The sequence below is a fragment of the Myxine glutinosa genome, chromosome 12 (assembly GCF_964187855.1).
Source record: "Myxine glutinosa chromosome 12, kmMyxGlut1.1, whole genome shotgun sequence".
Classification (NCBI taxonomy): domain Eukaryota; kingdom Metazoa; phylum Chordata; class Myxini; order Myxiniformes; family Myxinidae; genus Myxine; species Myxine glutinosa.
This window is the reverse complement of record NC_136272.1, coordinates 19,954,193-19,968,016: the sequence shown is the minus strand read 5'-3', so window position 1 is coordinate 19,968,016 and position 13,824 is coordinate 19,954,193.

Sequence of the window (13,824 nt, the reverse complement as noted above, 5' to 3'; positions counted from 1 at the left end):
GGGTTGAATACTTATGTAAATTAGATAATTCTGTATTTAATTTTTTATTATTAAAAAAAAATTCCATTAGAAAAATTCCCACTTTGACATTATGGGTTATTATGCGTAGATGAGTGACATCAAATCACAATTTTAGTTCATTTTAAATTCAGGCTTTAACACAACAAAATGTGAAAAAGTCAAGAGGTAATACTGGATACTTTCAAGTAAAGAGTCAAGAGATACTTTCTGAAGTCACTGTATTTACACCTTGTGAATATTTTGTTCCATTTTGTTTCTTAGCAACGGAATTACAGGTATTCAAAACCATGAATAGATAATTGGCCCACCCTGTGTACAGTGTTCATATTTATCCGGTACATATTTTATACATCCAAGGTGAAATTGAACGCTTCACTTAGAAATTTTGCAATCACTCCATATACAATTGGGGGTCAATAATTTAAACACAATCATATTGTGATAATAACCAAATTACATCAAGTAACTCACCTACTTCCACCAATTGGTCATCTTCAATGGTATCAACTTCTTCTTCATCATTTTCATCCTCATCTGTAAGCTAGGGCTGCAGTCATAGGTGGCAAGGTCACTTTCAGGTGCCGACATCACTTTAGGTTTAGCCATGTTTGTGGACTATATGTAGTGTCGGACCTCTGACATGTTCTGATAATTTGGCACTCCATAACAAGAAGAAGAAGAAGAAGAAACTAGAACAGCACTCGGTAAAGAGCACACCTCCACCAGGCTGAACAGTTCATGTTTTGTATCCCACTGATGGGCTGGAACTGGCTTCGCACCTGAACCAAAATCTAATCAGTTTGTTCTTGTCACTTAACCAACTCATCCACCAAGTTTAGTCATAATCCGTCCACAACGTTTTGAAATTTCATGTTGTATGTAGTTTTTAGCCCAATCTCTCAATGGTAAAGAATCACTTAGAAAATTAAATAATTCTCGTATCTGGATCCATATTCAGCTCTTCACCAAAATCGAATCAATTCGTCCTTGTTGCCACCTGCCCACCTACGAACCCCACCTGCCCACCAGGTTTCGTCCAAATATGTCCATAACGTTTTGAGACATCGTGTTATATATCGTTTTTGGCCTGATTCGGATCTTCACCAAAATCGAATCAATTCCTCCATGTCACGCGCCCAACCCGTCCACCAAATTTTGTTTGAATCCGTCCACAACTTTTTGAGATATCCTGAGACACGCGCACACACACACATGCATTTCGATGAAATGCCCCCCCCCCCCCCCCGCGCAACACAAGCCCCCCCCCTTCCCATGCCTCCTCCCCCCAAGCCCTCTCCCTCCCACGGATCTCCCGATGTCCCTGCTCTATAATGTTGTACTTGTGTGCTTCCCTCTCTTTCCCAATCTTGTCTCCCGCTCCCTTTATTTTGTGTTTAACTCAACTGGACTACCGTCCAGTTGAGTTCATCACATACTGAACCCTCCGGCGTCCGTCGTCTGTCGTCGTCGTAGTCTGTCGGTCCGTTAACTTTTCGACGTTAACACTCCAGCGTCCACAAATATCAACCGATTCTGATCAAACTTGACATGCAGCATCCTTACCCCAAGAACCAGGTTGGTATTACATTTCAGCCCGATTCGTTGAAAAAATGGCGGACTTAGGCGACCATTTTGTTTTTGGTTATGAAAACGACGTTAACACTCTAGCGTCCACAAATATTAAAAGATTTTGATCAAACTTAGAATGTTTAACCGTCAACACACAAGGTAGGTTGCTATTGCATTCCAACCGGATCCGTCACAAAATGGCCGCCATAGGCCGCCATATTGTTTTCAGCTCCGAAACGACGTTAAGACTTTAACGTCCACAAATATTTATGGATTTTGATCCAACTTGGTGTGTGAAGTTGTCCAGTCAGTTCAGTTGAGTTCTGCTTCCCTGGAAGCTCTAGTTTATGTGTCAGTTTGTCTTTTTGTGATTAATGTTAGCTCTTATACGAGCCTCGATCTTGTATACAAAAATAAATAAATAAATGAAGGAGGGCAGTTTGCATATATAATGGTGTAAGTCTGATTTGTACTGGTTCTCTGCAGATAATCAGGTGTGCTTGCACTTTTAACTCCCCCACAGCAGACATTAAACAACATCCTCTTTTTCCCCCAAGAATAATAACAAAAAAAAACAACTAAACTTTGTGCTGAAAGTTTCCTGAATGTCTCTTGACCCCTGGAATGCCCTCTGAAATTTTCTGTCTCACTGCATTATCCACATCAGCTTTCTCATAATCTTCACATCAGACTCTCCGCGTAATCAGGATACATCTCCTAAACTGGAATTTAAAATCCATGGTCATGCACTTCCATGTTACTGGAATTTAAAATCCATGGTCATGCACTTCCATGTTCACAGTGAGTTACATATTTTGCATAATCCTATTATCACCATTACTCCCATCCATCACACATTGTAAATCAGCATTGTACTATTCGCCCCTAAATTCTTCTCGAAACTGAGCAGCTCTCCAGTGGCACCATTGGCTCTCAAGATGACAGCTAGGAGGGCATGCCATTTCACAGTGATCTGATTTTATGATTTACAGCAGGTTACGTTCAAAATGTTTTCGAAACGAGGTAGTTTTCCATAGTGTCCCTTGTCTTCGATGCACTTGCTCCATTTGTCCTTCAAGCTGTCGATGCCAATAAAGTTGTTTTCAGATTGCTTCTTCAGTCAGTTTCTCGTTGATGGCGAATTGGTGGCCGAGCAGGTGGGACGTCAATTGTCGAAACAGATAACAGCCTCCCCCCCCCCCAAGCCCTCTCCCTCCCACAGATCTCTTGATGTCCCTGTTATCTGCTGTTGTACTTGTGTGCTTCCCTCTTCCTCCCACAGATCTCCCGATGTCCCTGTTCTCTGCTGTTGTACTTGTGTGCTTCCCTCTCCCTCCCAATGATCTCCAGATGTCCCTATTCTCTGCTGTTGTACTTGTGGGCTTCCCTCTCGCTCCCACAGATCTCCCGATGTCCCTGTTCTATACTGTTGTACTTGCGTGCTTCCCTCTCCCTCCCACAGATCTCCCGATGTACCTGTTCTCTGCTGTTGTACTTCTGTGCTTCCCTCTCCCTCCCACAGATCTCCTGATGTCCCTGTTTTCTGCTGTTGTACTTGTGTGCTTCCCTCTCCCTCCCACAGATCTCCCGATGTACCTGTTCTCTGCTGTTGTACTTGTGTGCTTCCCTCTCCCTCCCACAGATCTCCCGATGTCCCTGTTCTCTGCTGTTGTACTTGTGTGCTTCCCTCTCCCTCCCACAGATCTCCCGATGTACCTGTTCTCTGCTGTAGTACTTGTGTGCTTCCCTCTCACTCCCACAGATCTCCCGATGTCCCTGTTCTCTGCTGTTGTACTTGTGTGCTTCCCTCTCCCTCCCACAGATCCCCCGATGTATCTGTTCTCTGCTGTTGTACTTTTTGTGCTTCCCTCTCTCTCCCATAGATCTCCCAATGTCCGTTCTCTGCTGTTGTACTTGTGTGCTTCCCTCTCCCTCCCACAGATCTCCCGATGTCCCTGTTCTCTGCTGTTGTACTTGTGTGCTTCCCTCTCCCTCCCACAGATCTCCCGATGTACCTGTTCTCTGCTGTAGTACTTGTGTGCTTCCCTCTCACTCCCACAGATCTCCCGATGTCCCTGTTCTCTGCTGTAGTACTTGTGTGCTTCCCTCTCACTCCCACAGATCTCCCGATGTCCCTGTTCTCTGCTGTTGTACTTTTTGTGCTTCCCTCTCTCTCCCACAGATCTCCCAATGTCCGTTCTCTGCTGTTGTACTTGTGTGCTTCCCTCTCTCTCCCTCCATCGTGTCTCCCGTTCCTTTTATTGTATTTTTTGTGTCCGTTTTTTTTTGTGATCAATGTAGCTCTTACACGAGCCTCGATGTTGTATACAAAAAAAGGAAAAAAAAGTCACTTGGGCCAGGTCCAGTCCACGAATGGCGGCTTGCCCAACACGGGTCATGTACATCGCCTTTGGTCAACATCACCCGGAGTTTGCCCTTGATGACCTGCCAAATTTTTTGGACGAGGCTGGCATAATATTCTCCGGTGATTGTAATTTTATGAGGCATCAAGTCAATCAGCAGGACTCCCAATTGGTATCTCCGAAAATTTAGGACATGCTCTTGCCAGCTGAGGGTTGCGTGCAAAATGTACGAGGCAGCAGTGATCTTTTTTGATTAGATTTGTGCTTCCATTGTATGGATTCTAATTTGGTTTGACGATCCCAGTAATGAAGCCAAGCTTTGTCACCAGTTGTCAGGAGAGCGATAAAGTTGGCTGGATCTGCATTGAAAGTCCGAGAAGCACATGACACATGAAGCACATGTCAACTATTGTTGCTGGTCGTACGTGCCCATGTTTTGGAGGACCAATCTTGCTGAAACTTTGCACGTATCCAAGTGTTTGTGGACAATGATGAAAACTCCGCCTTGACAAATTTCAACTTCCGCGAGTATTTTGGCAACCTTAATGATCATAATTTTTGACATTTTTGGTTTCAGTTACACCTCCTGGCTACCTTGACCTGGGGTCATATCTTAAAGGGATTCGTGTCCACATTTAAAATTGGCCGCTTTGGATCCGACATCTTCTTTGCACGAAGGTTCAATGACATGTTGATGCGCAATGTAAGTCAGATCCATAATTATATGACGTAACAAACCTCTGGATTGTACATTGACTCAACAAACTTTGTAGTAAGTCTCAGATCTGATTAGGCCTGACCTGACGATACATGATTGACAACTTGATTTCAATTGAATGATATATTTTTAACACCAATCGCAGAATGAATTGGAAAACAAACCTTTGGCTCTGAATTCGACCCAATCACACATGTGCGGAGAGGTGTGAGATCATGTTTTTTTACTCTGTCTGCCTACCTGGCAATCAAACAAAATTGGAAATCATTCCAAACAGGAATCTTAGTGTTTTAAAGGAATTATAAAGGACACAGACAACATGCACGAATAGCTAACTAGGATTGGTGTTAAACATGTTAACTAGGATTGGTGTAATAGCTCCTGTGTCAACAGCGGGAATCTTCCCAGAATTAATTTTTATACAACTTTTACAATCTTAATTTTTACCTCCGCCAACGAAGATGGATGGAGGTTATGTTTTCACCCCTATCAGTCTGTCTGTGAACAAGATATCTCAAAAGGTTGTGGACGTATTTGGACAAAATTTTTGCGGAGAGGTTGTGTGTGTGTCAAGGAAGAATAGGCTAAATTTTGGTGAAGATCCGGATTCGGATCCGGCTAGTAGAAATTTTTAAGTGATTCTTCACCATTGGGAGATCGGGCAAAAACGAAGCATAGCAGGATTTCTCAAAAAGTTGTGGACGGATTTGGACGAAACTTGGTGAACCGGTTGGGTTTGTGACAAGGATGAATCGATTCCATTTTGGTGAAGATCTGAATACAGATTTGTATATGAGAATTATTTAATTTTTTTAAAGTGATTCTTCACCATCGAGAGATTGGGCCAAAAACGATACATAGCAGAATATCTCAAAAAGTTGTGGACGGATTTGGACGAATCTTGGTGAACCGGTTGGGTTTGTGACAAGAATGAATCGATTCCATTTTGGTGAAGATCTGAATACAGATTTGTATATGAGAATTATTTAATTTTTTTAAAGTGATTCTTCACCATCGAGAGATTGGGCCAAAAACGATACATAGCGGAATATCTCAAAAAGTTGTGGACGGATTTGGACGAAACTTGGTGAACCGGTTGGGTTTGTGACAAGGATGAATCGATTCAATTTTGGTTAAGATCTGAATACAGATTTGTGTATGAGAATTATTTAATTTTTTTAAAGTGATTCTTCACCATCGAGAGATCGGGCCAAAAACGATACATAGCGGAATATCTCAAAAAGTTGTGGACGGATTTGGACGAAACTTGGTGAACCGGTTGGGTTTGTGACAAGGATGAATCGATTCAATTTTGGTGAAGATCTGAATACAGATTTGTATATGAGAATTATTTAATTTTTTAAAAGTGATTCTTCACCATCGAGAGATCGGGCCAAAAACGATACATAGCAGAATATCTCAAAAAGTTGTGGACGGATTTGGACGAAACTTGGTGAACCGGTTGGGTTTGTGACAAGGATGAATCGATTCAATTTTGGTTAAGATCTGAATACAGATTTGTGTATGAGAATTATTTAATTTTTTTAAAGTGATTCTTCACCATCGAGAGATCGGGCCAAAAACGATACATAGCGGAATATCTCAAAAAGTTGTGGACGGATTTGGACGAATCTTGGTGAACCGGTTGGGTTTGTGACAAAGATGAATCGATTCAATTTTGGTTAAGATCTGAATACAGATTTGTGTATGAGAATTATTTAATTTTTTAAAAGTGATTCTTCACCATCGAGAGATCGGGCCAAAAACGATACATAGCAGAATATCTCAAAAAGTTGCGGACGGATTTGGACGAAACTTGGTGGACAGGTTGGGTATGTGACAAGGAAGAATCAATTCGATTTTGGTGAAGATCTGAATGCAGATCTGGATATGATAATTATTTAATTTTAAAGTGATTCTTCACCATTGAGAGATCGGGTGAAAAGCGATATATAACATGATATTAAAAAAAGTTATGGGCGACTTATGACTAAACTTGGTGGATGAGTTGGTTAGGTGACAAGAAGAAGCCAATTAGATTTTGGTTCAGGTCCGAATCCAGATCCGGCCTATCAGTGTGATGCAAAACGTAAACTGTTCAGCCTGGTGGAGGTATGCACTCTACCCAGTGCCGTTATAGTTTCAATTGAATGATATACCTGAACGCTGCACGGTGCAAGGTTTTCTCTGAACTCCTCTCTAGTTATTTCTGCAACTCAACTGCCTTGACTTTTTATTGTGTACATGTCCGTGCTACAAGGTTGACCATCGCAAAGGGTAAATTTAACAAATTTAATTGCAAGGGCTAATCCGCTTAGCTGTTCTGGTGATCAGTATCGCATAGAGTTTTGCGCCATCGGGGCAATTTCCCACCTGTTCCCGAGAAAGCCGATTGCACCTCCAGGATCCAGGCACACACCTGGCTCCCAACAATATTTGCCATTTGTCATCATCTCCCCAAACGCTTACACCAATTTAGAAAAAAAAGTTTTTGAGTAAATGCAGCACTGCGTCCTGGAAGCATGTAATAAAAACGTGTTTTTCAAATATAGGAGTACATATTCCAGTAATTAGAATTTAAACTCCATAGATCAACATGTGGGTATAATAATGATGTAGCAAGCATTCTTTTGCTGATACAGCATTTGGAATTTTCCTGCATATTTATACAGCCCAGTGCAGGTGTGGGTACACGCTTGCCCTCAAACTCCAGGAGGGCAGGCTGAAAGCACACTCTATTTTGCATGAATGCAATAAATGAACGACCAAATAAATAAATAAAATGAGCTGTGCAGGCGGGCCCAGGGAAAGTGATAAATTTTCCATGCATTTGACTCTGTGCCTGCGGGGTCGTGTGCTTTTGATGTGCATGACGACGCGGTGAGCGCCCATTGCCACTGGTGGTTCGATTGTGCCTCAACAGTGGAATTGTAAAACAACCCTTTGGCTGTGTCTCTCCAGTTAACACCAATATCGCGAGCGTCTTGTTCCTAGGGAACGAGGTCAGCTTGGGCCAATACGTCCATCAGACACCTTAATGGCGGACTTTGCTCATTGCATAGATTTTTTTGCTGAACAAATATCTGGGACAGTGTACATGTTGCGCTTGCCTGCAAAACACCAGAATGACAGTTCATAGCTTTGCAAACATTCAAACACAGACTCGACAGTTCAGAAATGAGTGCGTGCATACCCATATGCTAACCTGAGGCCCATGTGTATATATATGTATATATATATATATATATATATATATATATATATATATATATATATATATATACTCAAAGGCAAAAGTTATTGTGACACACAAACAACAAACAGAATCAGTGTTAAACTTTTACTGCCGCGAATGAAATGTTATTACATGGAAAGACAAATGTTTCAAGGTATGGTAACGATCAACAGTCCATAAGAACAGTGCACCTGGCATATGCAAATGAGCCACAACACAAGAGGGGGTTCACAAGCAAGTTCACACAGTCAGTAGCGAGTGTGTCCACCTTGTGCATTGATGCAGGCCTGGCACCTTCGCCTCATTGAGGCCACTAAACGTCGATGAAAGTCCTTGGGAAGATCATTCCATATCCGAGGAAGGATTTGGTGGAGTTCCTGCAGCGTTTTTGGAGGATTCGGATGACGTCATAAACGTCGCTCCATTTCATCCCAGACATGTTCAATGGGTGACAAATCAGGGGATCTTGCAGGCCAGGGTAACACATTAACATTGTTCTGATTAAGATACTGCTGTACAACTCGAGCAACGTGTGGTCTGGCATTATCGTGTTGAAACGTCACTCTAGGGCCGTTCTGTTGCAAAAACGGTAAAGCGGCCATTTGCAAAATCTCGTCTCGGTACCTCACAGCATTCAAGTTCCCCTCAATCAGAATCATTGGCGTTCTTGCTGCAGCTGTTATCCCACCCCAGATCATAACGCCCCCACCTCCAAAACGATCCCCTTCCAGAACACATGGCCTGATGTAACGTTCACCTGTGCACCTGTAGACACGTGTCCTACCGTCAGCTCGGTGAAGCTGTGCCAAATGGTGTTTCTATGGACGTTGAATCGACGAGCAACATCACGCTGCGAGGTACCAGACTGAAGCATACCTATAGCTCTCCATCTGTCATTTTCCCCGAGGTGTGGCATGTCGAACTTATTCCAAAACGATGAATAGAGGTGTTTTTCTGACTTCTGCACTTCTTAAGACTGCATTGAGTGGAAATGATAAGCGTCTGGTTGTCTGGCCTTTTAAAGTGAACATTGCTGGCCATTTTTCTCGAATATGTCATGCTTCTTGCAAATTTCATGCAATTCGAACAACAACTGCTTGGTTGCGTTTCTTCGACCATTTTAACACACTCTTTCTCTGGTTCAAATCCAAAAATTCATTCACAAGATTACCAATGAAAAAATTCCATGTCACAATAACTTTTGCCCCTGAGTATATTATATATATATATATATATATATATATATATATATATATATATATATATATATATATATCTATATATATATATATATACATACATATGCATATACTTACGCCAACACTCGGGGTCTGCTTAGCAGGCACGTAACACATCGGCCATGATAAAGCTCGCAGTGTTAAGTGTGGAAAAGTTCAGAGGAGATTGCGGCTGGCTCAATAGCGCAGTGGGCTGTTGACGCGTTATCAACGGAGGTCCGTGGTTCGAGCCCCACTTTGAGTCAGAATTTTTTCACACTTAGCCCCTCGCAGGAATTTGATTCCTGTTTCTATATATATACTAGACGACCCATGACCCGTTGGATCAGTTATTATATGATGTTACAATGTTACTCAGCCAATGATGCCACCCCGCAGCCAATGATGTGACCCCTCAGCCAATGATGCCACCCCGCAGCCAATGATGTGACCCCTCAGCCAATGATGCCAACCCGCAGCCAATGATGCCACCCCGCAGCCAATGATGCCACCCCTCAGCCATTGATGCTACCCCTCAGCCAATGATGTGACCCCTCAGCCAATGATGCTACACCTCAGCCAATGATGCCACCCCTCAGCCAATGATGTGACCCCTCAGCCAATGATGTGACCCCTCAGCCAATGATGTGACCCCTCAGCCAATGATGCCGCCCCTCAGCCAATGATGCCGCCCCGCATCCAATGATGCCGCCCCGCATCCAATGATGCCGCCCCGCATCCAATGATGTCGCCCCTCAGCCAATGATGTCGCCCCTCAGCCAATGATGTCGCCCCTCAGCCAATGATGTCGCCCCTCAGCCAATGATGTCGCCCCTCAGCTAATGATGTCGCCCCTCAGCCAATGATGTCGCCCATCAGCCAATGATGCCGCCCCTCAGCCAATGATGCCGCCCCTCAGCCAATGATGTCGCCCCTCAGCCAATGATGTCGCCCCTCAGCCAATGATGTCGCCCCTCAGCCAATGATGTCGCCCCTCAGCCAATGATGCCGCCCCTCAGCCAATGATGCCGCCCCTCAGCCAATGATGCCGCCCCTCAGCCAATGATGCCGCCCCTCAGCCAATGATGCCGCCCCTCAGCCAATGATGCCGCCCCTCAGCCAATGATGCCGCCCCTCAGCCAATGATGTCGCCCCTCAGCCAATGATGTCGCCCCTCAGCCAATGATGTCGCCCCTCAGCCAATGATGTCGCCCCTCAGCCAATGATGCCGCCCCTCAGCCAATGATGCCGCCCCTCAGCCAATGATGCCGCCCCTCAGCCAATGATGCCGCCCCTCAGCCAATGATGCCGCCCCTCAGCCAATGATGCCGCCCCTCAGCCAATGATGCCGCCCCTCAGCCAATGATGCCGCCCCTCAGCCAATGATGCCGCCCCTCAGCCAATGATGCCGCCCCTCAGCCAATGATGCCGCCCCTCAGCCAATGATGCCGCCCCTCAGCCAATGATGCCGCCCCTCAGCCAATGATGCGACCCCTCAGCCAATGATGCTACCCCTCAGCCAATGATGCTACCCCTCAGCCAATGATGCTACCCCTCAGCCAATGATGCTACCCCTCAGCCAATGATGCTACCCCTCAGCCAATGATGCTACCCCTCAGCCAATGATGCTACCCCTCAGCCAATGATGCTACCCCTCAGCCAATGATGCTACCTCTCAGCCAATGATGTGACCCCTCAGCCAATGATGCTACCCCTCAGCCAATGATGCTACCCCTCAGCCAATGATGCTACCCCTCAGCCAATGATGCTACCCCTCAGCCAATGATGCTACCCCTCAGCCAATGATGCTACACCTCAACCAATGATGCTACCCCTCAGCCAATGATGCTACCCCTCAGCCAATGATGCTACCCCTCAGCCAATGATGCTACGCCTCAGCCAATGATGCTACCCCTCAGCCAATGATGATGATGATGCTACCCCTAGACGACCCATGACCCGTTGGGTCAATGTCAGTTTGAATAGATATGAGAATAGAACTAAAGCGAACGCTGGACATCATCAGGGAGATTATTTGGGCCAGCAAGCCATAAGGCTCACCTCTCCAGCGTTCTAAATCACTTACCTGTGACACGTGATTTCGGCCCTTATCTCCGATCACGTTGACGGCAATCACCACAGCATATCGTCAAGATCCCTCCAAAAGGCTCGTCTTTCACATACATCACGCAACGTGCGATCCACAGCCTCGAAACTCTCTCTCCTGATCATAGGACACTCATCCCACACGATGAGTTTTGTACTTCGAAAGAGGTCTGCGTAGTGGAATTTTTACCGATGTTGCATACGCCATCTTCCCTCGGTGTCAGAGGGATTTGGAACCTTGAGTGCGCTGTTCTTCCACCAGGCATGAGGGTAGCAGCTATGCCAGATGAGGCCACCGCAGGGGGCAACTTCTCCACTCGCTCTCACTTTAGAGAGAATCAGGTTAATAAGAAACGTCTTCCCTGTGCCTCCAGGCGCGTCAATGAAAATCATTGATGACTGATTCGTGCGGATGTTGCTATTCGCGTCCATAGACGTGAGGTGTGATTCGTTGTCCACGTCCGTAGCGCCGCCGGAGGGTTGATACGACATTCTTCCTGCAAATAGTATTGTGTTTGTGCTATCGTTTTGCCGATCATCAAATGACAAATAAATTACATTGTGAAAATTAAAGATTTCAAATAAACCTATTTAAAGTGTATGCGCATATAAATAATAAAAAAAATCGAAGAAATATCTCTCGGTAATTTCCTGAAACATATTTTACTTCCGGGTAATAATGTTGAATGAAATGACGAAGATATATACTGTATGCCTGTTATTTTAGGCGGTGTATTTTCGTATATCAACGTGGCGCGATTTTTAAAATATATCTCTGCAATTTCCCGTGTGTGCGTGAATGTTCTCAATTATTTCTTTTACTGAGTCTAAAACCATCGATAAAAATGAAATCAGATGGCGACTTACATTGAAGATAAAGGCGTGAAACAGACTCAATGGCCTTGAAGATACAAGCCTTTCAGAATTCATTTCGTTCTATAAACGGAAACTTTCATCGGATTTTCTTCCCGTTTTTTTTCAACCGAGTCTAAAACTATGTTAGCGACTGTGAAAAATGAAATGATATATCGAATTTGATTTGAAATAAAACTGAGAGAGAGAGCAAGACACCACGGGCCTACAAAACAGGCCTCAAAGCTATGCGAGTTAATAAAATGGTGGATATTACTACTCTCTCAAAGGGGTAAGCCACGCCCCCGGACCGATCGAATGTTACACACAAACACGCAAGATTTCAATTTTATAATTATATAAGATATATATATATATATATATATATATATATATATATATATATATATATATATATATATATATATTGCTATGGTTGTGGGGGTAGGCATGGAATACCTTAAAGAAAGTTCAGAATGTTTAGGTTTTAGTATGGACCATGTGACGCAAAGAAGATGAAGCGCTCTGGATGTACATAAGCAGGGTAAATGTTCAGGGTAAGAGCATTTGCGTGTTGCCATAAGGGGCGTGGCTTTGTGCTAATGTATTATTGGGCTTAAAAATTAATTCCCTGTTGTGTAATTTTCCCCCTGTGATCTTCCCTCCGTCTTTATTACAATTGAAAGCCCGCCAAACAACAACAGCGATGTAATTGACTCATCCGCTCACCACCCCACCAGGGCCGACAGAAACAGCATTTGCCGATCTGCAAGGAAACCCTCACATCATCCAAACATTCCCGAATTAGACTCTGCCCCCCGACTAATCGTGATGGGGAGACCACGCCCCGAGCTTTGTGATTGGTCATAGTGATGGATGATGGAATAGCGCTTGGTGATTGGACAGAGTGGGACATCAGCGTCGAACATTCGAGAGCTGAAGAAGAAAGACGCAGTCTCGCCAACTCGTTCTCTTCTGGCCCTTGCTTCGTGGTGTACGGTCGCAGTTTTCCAGTCTCTCTCTTCTGGTCCTGGCTGCGAGGCAGATGGTCACTCCTCTTGTGCGTGCTCATGCAGAGAACCTTGGGAGAATTGTGGAGTTTTTGCAACGTTGGAGGAGGGGGGTGTTGTTGACTGTGGTGATTTTTGGGGGAGTCGAGATCCGCGTCCCGCGTGACGGTGGAAGTGAGGAAGGGCTCGTTGAATGCCTGCTTGTGCCTGGGCGTTTTCTGATGTGCAGGTAAGCGCCATTATCAGGGCGCATCCCGCACAAGTGGCTACACTGGCAGCAAGGACCAACTTGCCCTCGATGCACTTTGGGACCAGAGCTGAGGGTCGGACCAACAGTAAGGGAAGTAATTTATATTTATCTTTCCCCCTTGTTTGTATATGAGTCTGAGTGGAGACATCTCAAATTAGGAAATAGTTTTTACCTCACATTCATTTTATTGTCTTTAGATTAATTTTCATGAAATCATTATTTGTTCAATTTTACTTTGCTTGTCCTGGTTCATTTCTTTGTTTTGTGGGTTCGGAATAACCCAGTGTGTTCCTGATCAGATAAGGATTCGGGCCTTTCCCACGTATGCCAAAGACAATCCCACCAAGGTTCGAAATATGCCTCGGAGTTAACGCTCGTTACGGCCATTCGTCTGAGGCCGGTCTTTATCGGCCACGGACAGGACAAATATATACAGGGTCCGGCTGGGAGGTGTGCCGATTTTCAGAAAACTCGTACACAGTT